The following is a 12,871-nucleotide window of genomic DNA, read 5'->3' on the forward strand; positions in this document are numbered from 1 at the left end:
CTGGCCCCCTCAGCGGCCACGGATCCGTGCCTCTCAATGGCCGGATAGGCCACCCCAAGTCCCGCCCCCCAGCCTCCCGCTGCCCAATAGTGGGCGTAGTGGAGTGATGGTAATTTACATGTTACTCTATTATTAGGTAGGATATTCAGCAGCAGAGTTCATTTTGAATCTCCTGAGTAGATTGTGAGTGTCTGCTTAGGAAGATACCCTTTCTTTTTTATAAATTTCTTTATTGATTATGGTGTTACATATGTGTCCTTATTCCCCCATTATCCCCCCTCATGCCCTCACCCCCTGTTGACTGTGTCCATTGATTAGGATTATATGCATGCATACAAGTCCTTTGGTTGATCTCTCCTCCTTACCCCCACACTCCCCTACCTTCCCTCTGAGGTTTAATGGTCTGATCAATGTTTCTCTGTCTCTGGATCTATTTTTGTTCATCAGTTTATGATGTTCATTATATTCCATATATACACCTGGAAGTTCAACCCGGAATCTCCCTCGAAGTTCAATCTGGAACCTCCAGAGGCGGAGAACCAGGAACCTCCAGAAGAAGTCAACCTGGAACCTGAAGAAAAAGACCATGTGAAATCGGCCAAAGAGTGTCTCCAGTCTTATTTATTCAGTTTGTTTCCTGAGGAAGAGACAAAAGAACCATGCACAACGGATATCCCCAAAGTTCCTGTTTACCAAAACCCAAGAAAAACAGTTCATGAATTCTGCAAATGGATTGATGATAATTTTGGAGACATAGGCATTGATGAAGAGTCCATCATGAAAAAGTTTGAAATTGACTTTGAGGGCCCACTCACCCATACTACAGTCAAAATAAAGAAAATAAGCCAGCTTCCTTTGAATATAAGGCCCTGCAAACAGCTAGATGGTTTAAAGCAGAGAAAATTCTCCCTGCAGGAAGATAACTGGGAAAGGAAACTCTGAAACCCACATGACCCTTATAAACCCAAACGGGAGAAGATAAGGTATGGAGCATGGTACCTGGATCCCAAAATCTGGACAAAGCTGGTCAATGACGCGCCTTTGCCTGACCCTAAAGTCGTCCATGACAAGGAATATTGGAGCTATAGAAGGCATCTTGAACCAGACATTATCAATGAACTTTGTGGACCAATTGTCTTCAAAGATTTCATTGTAAGCAAGGGCTACAAGATGCCAGTTGTGATTGAGAAGACTTTTTTAAGGAAGGGATGGAAATATGAGTCTGTGAAGACTCCTATACACCGAGTAATGAAACTCCTCTCCAAACCCAAAGAGGAGGATTCAGGGGACGAAGAGGATTAGATAATTTTCTACTTACTACTCACTTGGCTGGTGTCTCTCTCATTTTAACATCAGTCAGAATTCACCATGAGTGCCTCACTGTGTATGGACAACTTTGATTCCACAATATCTGTAAATTTAACACCTAGTACTAATAAAAATTTCTAAATGAGCTTCTGCTTGGGTTCATCAATGTTTTATATATTTTACCAACTATGAAGTGAATATTTACATATACTTCTCTCAGTTTTTATTTCATTAGGAGTATTGTATTTTTATTTCAATTATTCATTAAAAATAACCATAAATAAAATAATTACTTAAAAAGGATCTTGTTGCCCAGCCGATGTGGCTCAGTGGTTGAGCATTGACCTATGAACCAGGAGGTCATGGTTTGATTCCAGGTCAGGGCGCATGTTTGGGTTGCAGGCTCGATCCTCAGTCGGGGGTCATGCAGGATGCAGCTGACTAATGATTCTCCCTCATCATTGATGTTTCTCTCTCTTCCTCTCCCTCTCTGAAAATCAGTAAAAATATATTTATAAAAAATTATGCCAGCTACAACATGGGATGAATCTCAAAATAATTGTGCAGAATGAAAGAACTGTATCACTCCAATAATATTCAATTTATAATGCATTATGACAATTATTTTGTTAAGCAAAACTTGTAACCCATAGCCAACGTAATTTTATGCATTGTTTGTGAATTGTCTAAGGCTACCTTTGCACTACAACATGAGAATTTAGGAATTGTCACAGAGATCATATGGCCTGCAAGCCTAAAATATTTCCTATCTGAATTATTACAGTAAAATTTACTGTCCCCCTAATCTAGAAGAAAAATATATTCATACATATATTAAATCAATGATGCCACACTTTAGTTGAAGGAAAGACAATACACACATCTATAGAATAGAATAAAGTAAAATATTTTTATAAAATTAACTATTTAGTTAGACCTTTTTGAACACTTTTCAAATCTGCCTATTAATTTTAATATTCTTAGCATCAAAAATTCCTGAGGCATATCATCATATCTTATAGTCCCTGTTTCTTATCATGCAGACATTTCCCATGACTCCAAAATGGTTTGTATGTCATATATATATATATATATATATATATATATATATATATATATTCCACCCCTACATCCACCCGCAAGGGACCAAAGGAAATTTATTTAGGTTATTGTGCTCAGGAGTGGACCCTGCACCCCTATGGAGGGATTTCCCGGGATATTCTTCTGCTTTTCCAGACTACACAGGGGACAAGACTGAATGGTCCCCTTGGTGCCTGGGGCTGCTGCTTGCTCTCTACAGCCCAGGACACCAGCAGGGCACTGCTCCTTGCAGGCCTCTGAGCCAGTCAAGTGTTAGGACAAAGGTTTCTACAAAGGACACAGATTTCCCTCAGCTGCCCACAGGGTGGGGTCACAGCACCTGTGCTCAGGGCCAGGCCTTGGAAGCAGCATGGGGAGACTCAGGGATAGGCAGCGGTTCCAGGAGAACACATGAGGTGTGGATTTCAGGAAGTGAGCTGGAAAGTTTCTCCCACAGACTCAACTTTAATAAAAGTGGCCACCTGGGGCCAATACTCAGTGTGAAAAGCAGCTTTCAAGCTGGGAAATCTCTCAGTCAAAAGCACAGCTAGCATTTCTGTTTGTTTTTGGAGGGATGGGCTGAAATAGGCCTGTGCCCATTAAACTTCCTGAAATGTACACCTAGACTACAGGCTCTCTAACCATCAGGCTTTAAGGGTCTATGTGGAACGGTGGGATGTTTTCCAATGGAAGTCCTCCTAGGGGCAGAGCAGGCAGCTCACAGGGTTTGGAAAGGATGACACAGGAAGAAACAGTTCTGACAGACACACAGGGTTACAGACACCAGGAACGGGAAGCCATGTGACAGAGCCTCTGGGTAAATTATGGTTCTTTCTGTGCAGATATAAAATGGGTGTCATTGGAAGTCATGGTACAGCTTCTGGGGGGTCAAGAACTCTTTGACTATCTCCTCCGTGGCCTCCTTGCACCTGGCCTGGTGCTCCGTAAGGAGGGGCTACAGGACCTCCAGGAGCTCCTTCTTGAGCTCCTCGGTGAGCATGGCTCCGCTGCTGTAATCCTTCCTGATCTGCTCCAGCTTGTCATCATCCTCGAGGAAGAAAGTCATGTACATGAAGGACACGTCCATGTGGCCATTTCCCCCAAACTGCCTGTGCTCCTCGATGGTGTCTCTCCCTCCAGAAAATGCATGCTTGTTGACCTTGGTCTTGATCTGCTTGGCTGTGTCTGTGAGGAAGATGGGGGAGTTGGGGTCGCTGGCACTCTTTTGGGTCTGAGTCCCTTGAAGGGCAGGGAAGAAGGTCGAGTGTAGCAGGGTGGTTTAGGATAGCAGATCCGGGGGTGACATCTCTTATCATCCTGAAATAAGGATCCTGGTTGATGGCACAGGGGATGAGGCCCTGGACGTCCATCTTGCCCCCAAAGATCTGTGGAAATGAGTTGCTGAAGGAGGGAGCAGCCTAGATGGCAGGAAAGCTGGTTGAAGGTCACGTGCTTCTGATCTTCACCATGTTCTTGTAGAAGTCTGGGCTCACCCCCATGTAGTTGAGGCCAGAAAAGATAGTCTTGTTGATGCCAAAGCCACAGGTGATGATGTCCTTGGCGTTTTCCATGGTGTAGCCATAGGCCTGGTCCAGGGTCAGATCTTCCACAGGTACTTCTCATCATCTGTCATCGGAATGAGCAAGAGCACATTAAACACGTCTTGCAGCCACTTTGTGAAAATGAATGGGATGTGGTGGCCTACATGCATGGCTTCGAAAGAAGGGCCCCTGCCCATATACAGGGAAAGGGCTTCTTGTTTTCATAGGAATCGAGGACTTAGTTCATGTCTCTGTGTGAGAAGAAGGTGCATCTGTGCAGGAAGTGGTGTGGTCTCTGGCCCGTGGCTCTCTCTATTCTGTTTATCAGCACTTGGTCAATGTTACTGCTTCTGAACAGAACAATGAGCTTGTCATAGTCAATGCCTTTTGCACTGCTCCTCTGTACTGTTCAGGGGTCCACAAAATACATTTCAGCTTCCATGACACCTGAGCCACTAACCCAGGTGCTGGGTTCTTTGGAGGGCAGTTGGCCTTGTAGTTCTCCCCTGTGGCCACTTTGTAGCTCATTTTTAGCAATAACAGCCTCTTCACTGCAGAATCAATTTCATCCTGGGCTGCAGGGGACACTGGAGAGGTGGCCAGTGGAGTAGCTGAGATCTCTGTGCAGCAGGGCTCTTTTTTTACAATCTTCCCCCTCTGGCTCAGTAGTTAAGCATCAACCCATGAAATACCTGTCACGGTTCAATTCCTGGTCAGGGCACATGCCTGGATTATGGCTTAATCCTTCTTCCTCTCTCTGAAATCAATAAAAATATTTAAAAAGAATATTAAAACACAACCTTTGGAGCCAAGCAGAAATAAGTTCATACTCCAGTTCAGCCATGTTCTTATCCTGTGATTACAGGTAGATGCTTCACAGAATATTTTGACGAGGATGTGGAGAAATGGCAACCCTAGTACAGTGCTGGTGGAAATGCAGACTGGTGCAGCCATTATGGATATTCCTCAAAAAATTAACTATGGAACTGCCATTTGACTCAAGTGCCCATCAGCACAACTGGATAAAAAAGCTGTGGTACGTTTACACAATGGAATGCTATGTGGCAGTAAAAAAGAAAGAACTTTTACCATTTGCAACAGCTTGGATAGACCTGGACAATATAATGCTAAGTGAAATAAGCCAGTCAGTGAAAGGTAAGTATCACATGTTCTCACTCATATGTGGAATTTAATGAAAAAATAAATGGATGAATAAAATAAAAGCAGAGACAAAGCAGCATGGAACAGAGTGAGGAATTTCAGAGGAAAAGCAGGAGGGGGGGGTGGATGGGAATGATTAACCAGGGAACTTCTATGCATATATACTAGTAATAATCCAATGTACAGATAATAGAGTGGTGAAGGCCTTGGAGAGGTGGGTATGGGATGGAAGGATCAATGGGAAAAAAACACGAACATACAAAAGGAACATCTGTAATACTTTCAACAATAAATTTAGGAAGAAACATAAAATGTGAAACTTGTTAATTGGATATTTTAAAATATCAGTAATGCATTTGCATATGCAACATTTTTTGTTCTTTGCGTGTATTATATGTTTTTCTCATAAGCTATAACAACATAAATACCCCAAGGACAATTTAGAGAGCCTTTATTATTATTATTTAATATGTATATTTTATTGATTTTAGAGAGGAAGGGAGAGGGAGAGATAGAAACATCAATGATGAGAATCATTGATCGGCTGCCTCCTGCACGCCCCATAGTGGGGATTGAGCCCGCAACGCAGCATGTGCTCTTGACCTTAATTGAATGTGGGATCCTTCCTTCCACTGAGCCGAACTGGCTAGGGCTAAAGGGCCTTTAAATCCTTGATTGAAAATGTGACATAAGCATCTTCAGTTTATTGCTATATAAAAGGTGCTTCTGATTTTACTTATTGAAAAATTTGTGTTTTCCTTTTGTGTTTTCTCTGAACCCTGAAAATATTGTAAGCTCCCATTAAAGAAAGTAGTAACTTCACATGTGTAATCATATTAACAACCTCTTTTCTTCTCCAGTAATAGTGTCATAGGCTAAAAAGTTGCATATCCACTTTTTCTTCATTGAGTGAAATTGGCTTTTGACTCCTCTAATTACATGATAATTAAATGAGATGTCTGTTTCCAAGCAGTATGTTTCTTTTGCTTGTCCATTTGTTTATTGTTGTTTGGATCACTGCAAACACATTAAAACTGGATGCTGATGAAAAGAGATGAGTTCTGACTATCATATGAGAAGAGCAAGCTTGCTGGCTTCAGATGCCATTTTCACTGAGTCTTTCAAGTATAGACTGTTCTCTTCTGTAGTTCTAATAGTGGAGAAGGGCACAAAATAAGAATAGAGCTACAGTTGTTTAATAATTATTTAATAATAATTATTCACCTTATGAACTACAGATAAGAAGTTTTCTTACAGACCGTGGGAAATTAGAGGCTGAAACAAGGCTGTAAAAAGGCAAGATGCTTCAATGGGTCCATTACTCAGAAAAGAAATACATTTTGAGAACAGACCAAGGACATGACATTCTTTGATTTGGTTGCTGTGCTCAGACCCTGACTCCCTCCAGGAGTTTGCCTCGGGAACTGAACATTCTTCATTCCCAGGAAGGGCCTGAGCTGTTTGTAACACCATAGAAGATTAGCCACCTTGTTATCAGACTTTGAGCTCCTAAAGGCCAGACTGCAGACCCTTCCTTCCCCCTTTCCTGATATACTTGTAGCTCACAGCTGCACGTAGCTATCTTCTCTGATGCTCATATATGATCAGCCAACAGGCTTGGGGGGGGTCAGAATTTCCAGGGTGACCAAATGCTCTCCCCATACTGCCAGCATTATTGGAATAAATGCTCAAATATGATTCAACCCTGTCTCTGCTTAATTTGGCTCAAGTAGTGACGGGCAGCCTCAGAACCATTGTGTCCAGTTTCATTTCTTTCTCCAAGATATGTTTTTCTCTTAGAATCAGATAACACCTTTCAGAAGGTAGAAAATGATGAGTAAAGGCTTTCACCTCCAATCACCACTTATATCAGATGGCTGCATTGATGCCACAATATAATAGGGAAAAGTTCTCAATTAAATCTAGCAACACTTTGTCACATGAAGTAGGATTTTAGCTGCATTTTTATGCTTTCTTTGAGAACTAAATAAATTTAGCTAATATTCTAGATGTTGGTTCTATAAAAGTCTACATTTAATTTACATTTCCCAATTCTGGATAAAGGACTTGGGCCAATTATTAAAGAAACCAGAAACAATATGGTTCAGTATTTTATGTTAGGTTTTCACAGTACTCTTATAGAAGACCCAGGAATCTCATTTATGTAACAGGAAGTGATTTAATAAGCCTAGCTCCTAATGACAATGCATTCCAGGAAATGTACACTTGTGATCTTTGCCTTCAACAATTTGCAAATGATTTTAATATGCCCAAGAGTACTGTTCTTGACATTGTTCAGTGTAAGAAAACAGAAGCAGCTGGTACTATTGTGTATGCTTCAGACCACAAGAAAATGAGAGTATATCCTGTTTCTACTGTATCCAGAAAATATCTATTGAATCTCACAAAAGTAGGAGCCAAATTATTTTGAAGACTGTTGGTTTCTTCTTATTATAATGAGACTAGCGGCCTGGTGCACAAAATTTGTGCACGGGGCGGGGCAGGGGTGTGTGTGTGTCCCTCAGCCCAGCCTGCACCCTCTCCAATCTGGGACCCCTCGAGGGATGTCCGACTGCCTGTTTAGGCCCGAGCCTGACATCCCTCTCACAATCCAGGACTGCTGGCTCCCAACTGATTGCCTGCCTGCCTGCTTGATTGCCCCTAACTGCTTCTGCCTGCCAGCCTGATCACCCCCTAACCACTCTCCTGCCAGCCTGATCGACACCTAACTGCTCCCTTGCCAGCCCAAATGCCCCTAACTGCCCTCCCCTGCTGGCCTGGTCACCCTTAACTGCACTCCCCTGCCAGCCTGGTTGCCCCTAACTGTCCTCCCCTGCAGGCCTGGTCGCCCCCAACTGCCCTCCCCTGCTGGCCCAGTTAGTCCTAACTGCCCTCCCTTGCCAGCCTGGTCACCCCTAACTGCCCTCCCCTGTTGGCCTGGTCACCCCCAACTGCCCTTCCTTGCTGGCCCTGTCACCCCTAACTTCCCTCCCTTGCCAGACTGGTTGCCCCCAACTGCCCTCCCCTGCAGGCCTGGTCCCCCCCAACTGTCCTCTCCTGCAAGCCGTCTTGTGGTGGCCATCTTGTGTCCACATGGGGGAAGCCATCTTTGACCACATAGGGGCAGCCATCTTGTGTTGGAGTGATGGTCAATTTGCATATTACCTCTTTATTATATAGGATATAATACTATGACTCCAGAATTTATTTCAATTCTGGAGAGTCTGGCTATTTGGGAAAGCTAGTAAGAAAGCATTATTAAGTCACAAATAAAACAACATGCCAATAATCTGAGCTCTAAACAGTCATGGTTCTCCTACCTTCTCTTTTAGTAAAGCACAGATGTTACATTTTGTAACAAACCTTTTGTGGTAATTTATTTGAGAACTAGAGGCCTGGTGCACAAATTCGTGCACAGGTGGGGTTCCCCAGCCTGGCTGGTGATCCGGCCCAATGGGGGATGGCCAGCCAGGATGGAGGGATCATGGGAGGTTGGCTGTGGGAGCGCACTGTCCACCAGGGGGCAGATCCTGCATTGAGTGTCTTCCCCCTGGTGGTCAGTGCACGTCATCACTACCTGCCAGTTGTCTGGTCATCCGGTAGTCCCGTCATCCAGTCATCTGGTCATAATGGTCGCTTAGGCTTTTATATATATAGATAAACAACTGGCAGTTTCAGTGAAGCAAATTTACCTGCTTTTGATTAGTAATGCTTAGCATTTTAGGAGCATGGAAGCAAACATGGGAGGAAGCAATCATACAATCATTGTTACTTCATGGACATAACAAGGGAAATTACTTAAATTAAGGTTTATAGCTAAATCCATTCTCACACCTCCCAATAGATTTCATACTGAGGCCCTTCAACCCAGCTAAGGAAGTAACATGGTATTTTGTAAAGCATTGACTTGTAAAAGCCAGAAAATCCACAGGAGATGCTTGATGGTTGGTGAATTATTGAAATAAGATATAGAAAGAAAAAAATAGGGTTATTTTAGCATCAGTTCTTGAAATAGTACAACATGTTGCTGCAGTTTGACTTTCAGTACAATGAATCAAAACAGGATAATAGTATCTGGGTTATTATTCCTATGGCAAAAACTTGGCAGGAAAGGATAAAGAAAAAGTAGGTAGCAGGAACAAAGTTAGGCTTTCCAAGTAACATCAGATAAAATGGAATTAATTAATCCTAACTCCATTTTAGAATCACCTGGATAGTTGCTAATAATGCCTGGACATGGATACAGACAAATAAATGCATATATCCAGGGTTGGTCATGAGCATGTGCAGTCACAGTTGAGAATCATTAATTTAAATGATCATAATGTTTTTTTCTATTATATACTTCTGATAGGGAAATATTAAATTAATTGTTTAAAATATTTTCTCTACCAAAGAGGATTTGCAAAGTTTAAGAATATTTACTTAATAGAGCAATACTATGCTAAAACATATTTAACAAATGATCAACTTGCTTGGCACATGATATAAACTCAACAAATGTTCTTTTCATTTTTATTTTTCAGTAAGTCTCTGTATTTAGAGATACACACATACACAAACACATATACATAGTAATGACATGACACTAAATAAGTATGACTATTTTTTTCATGGAAACATGTCATTTTATTATTATTTGAATGACAACCAATTGTTTTCCCACAAAAAAAAATTTTTGATTTCAGTTTTAACAGTCTTTTCTAAGACTTATTTGCAGTTATAAAAAGAGTAAGACATCTGTATCAGAATGTTTTTGGTTGCAAGTAACAAAAAAACTTTTTAAAAAGATAACACTATTAGCTCAACATTCTGAAAATTCCAAAGGTGTTCATGTTGTACATTGGTAGGAATGGCTTCAAGTTAGACTTTATTCAGCAGAGTAATGTCACTAAAAGCAAATTTATTTGTGTGTATTCACTCTTCTATTCCTGGTACTAACTCCCCTTGCTCTTTCAAGATGGCTGCCAATAAAACCTGGGCCAGAGGCTTCCTAGTTCTTATTCAGTGAGCAAGTGAGAACTTCTCTTCTTCCAACCATAAAACAAAATCCTGGGCAACACTTTATTTAGAGTAACTAGGTCATATCACATGTTCACCAATAACCAATATTTTATTGAAAGAAGATGGAGTTATGCTGATTGGTTTGGGTAGGCAGAGAACTGGAACTGGGTGAAGAATAGGTGGGATGGGGATGGCTAGTGATATGGTTGCCTACTGTGTGTATGTGTGTCATAGGAGTGGTAGTTGTATTGGTGATAATGGTAAACAGGTACATTCCAGGGAAAGCAATCATCAATGTCTACTACACTGATCAAAATAACCTATTTTAAACAACTCATCAAACAAGGATTAATAAACCAGAATTCATGAATATGTTGTTAGGCATATCATGTACCTTTCCCCTGAACTCAGTTTCTCCCCTGTGCTCAGCACTTTTTCATTTTGCCCCACTTAGGGCTCCTGTCCTCTCTGCAGTTTTCCTGTTATTCTCATGTCAGGTGTCATAAGAGACAGGTAAGCAGCCAAGAAAAGCAGCTCTAGACCCTGCTTTCCACAACTATCTGCACCTGCATCTGGCTTAACTATTCACCTGGACCCACAAAAGAGACATATAAATACCCCATCCTCCCTGCTCTTGCTTGCAGACACCACTTTAGCTGACACCTTGCTTTTAATTTCATTCGGCCTTGTTCCTCTTGGCATCAACCTAACATATGTATGAATATTTTTATTGTACAACATGTATGATTATTTTATTACATGGAATGAAGATGCAACAACAGTTTCTTTTATAGATTCATTGAGGATGTAAGGTATTCAACACAACACTATATTTTTTTAATGTTTCACTTTTTAAGATTTTTTAAATTGATTTTTAAATAGAGAGGAAGGGAGAGGGAGAGAGAGAAACATGGATATAAGAGCAAAACATCGATCAGCTGCCTCTTGCATGCCCCCTACTGGGGATCAAGCCCAAAACCTAGGCAGGTACCCTGATCAGGAATAGAACCTGCAAACTTTGGATGCATAGGACAATAAGCAACTGAGACACACTGGCCAGGGCTATAAAAATTTATAAATCCACATCAACTATACTTTTGAGTAAATTAAAAATAAATTTTGCAGCCACAACATCACCTGTATTCAAATACCAGAGGCACAGTGCATGAAATTCGTGCATTCAGGGGGGGGTCCCTCAGCCCAGATTGCAAGAGGGTACAGGCCAGGCCGAGGGACCGCACCGGTGTGGGAGGGACCGCGGGAGGGCTCCAGGGCATGTCTGGCCTGTCTTGCTGTGTCCTGATCTGCTGGACCCCAGTAGCAAGCTAACCTATCAGTTGGGTTGGAACGTTTGCCCCCTGGTGGTCAGTGCACATCATAGCAAGTGGTTGAGCAGCCTTAGCATATCATTAGCATATTATGCTTTGATTGATTGAACAGATGATCAGACGACCAGACACTTAGCATATTGGGCTTTTATTATATAGGCTTACACTGGAGATAATATATATAATTGAGAGGTTCCTTAAGTTTCTCACCCCAAGATGCTCATAGTGTTTCAATAATATTTTCATGTGGGATCCTAGATGAAAATAAATATATAAGAGTTCTGATTATTGAGTTTTTAGGTTCAAACAACTTAAGTATTTTTATGCTAATGATTTAGTAAAAGCCATTAGTAATATATATATATATATATATATATATATATATATATATATATATACAAATATATAAATTGGAAGAAAAATAAAACTTTGACTTAACATATAAATGACCATAAGATGTATTTGTCTTTCCACACTGCATACCTCAAACCTTGGAATCCATTTGGATACCATCACCCTCATTTCTTGACCTGCATTGATTGATTTTTGTACAGTACTTACTTTTTATCAGAGCAACTATAAAAATCCAGCTTCACAAAGATATAATATTGAAAGACAACAAAGTTTTTCCTTATGCAATATTGATTTTAAGGTGGTTATTTATTTATTTTTTTAACAAATCTTTATTTTTTAATTTATTTTATTTTATTGTTGTTTTTTAAAATTTCTTTATTGATTAAGGTATCACATATTTATTCCCATCCCAAAACCCTCCCCATGCATGCCCCTACCCCCCTGTTGTTTGTGACCACTGGTTAGGCTTATATGCATGCATACAAGTCCTTTGGATGATCTCTCCACCTTACCCCCACCCTCCCCTACCTTCCCTCTGAGGTTTGATAGTCTGATCAATGCTTCCCTATCTCCAGGTCTGTTTTTGTTCATCAGTTTATGTTGTCCATTATTTCCCCTAGATTAGTGAGATCATGTGATACTAGAAATACACTTATAAGAACTGAAAATGAGACAAGCAATAATAGTTATGCTGAGAGGCAAATGAATCAGTCTGTAGTGAGTTTCTTTCTGGGCCAACAGTTCTTTTGAGTCCCAATTTCAATGTCAAACAGGTCCTTATGTGTACATGTCAGCAATGATATTTCAGTTCTGGATGGTGGACAAATGGTTGTAATGCAGGTCCGACCCTCTCTGGTTTGGTCCTGGGCAACCTGCAGTGATGCACAGCTGCTGACTGCTAGTATGGCAAGGCGTCGTCAGTGTCTTCCATCTCTGGACTGTTTCTCTTCTGTCTTCATGGCTGGGGCAGTCCTGTCAATTCCTTTCTATTGCAGGAATCCACATGGTCTTGGAGTTATTTTCTGATAATATACAAACATATTCTCGACCAAAAGTTAATAAAGGAATATTTTCTATAAATTTGACTTGGGATCC

At 41.1% G+C, this 12,871-nt stretch overlaps 1 pseudogene; it reads right to left on the bottom strand.

Annotated features, from left to right (window-relative positions):
* Nucleotides 1-3,244: 3,244 nt before the first annotated feature.
* On the bottom strand, nt 3,245-10,796 carry LOC103297875 (tryptophan--tRNA ligase, cytoplasmic-like; annotated as a pseudogene).
* Between the last annotated feature and the right edge of the window lie 2,075 nt (nt 10,797-12,871).

The sequence above is a fragment of the Eptesicus fuscus genome, chromosome 1 (assembly GCF_027574615.1).
Source record: "Eptesicus fuscus isolate TK198812 chromosome 1, DD_ASM_mEF_20220401, whole genome shotgun sequence".
NCBI lineage: Eukaryota > Metazoa > Chordata > Mammalia > Chiroptera > Vespertilionidae > Eptesicus > Eptesicus fuscus.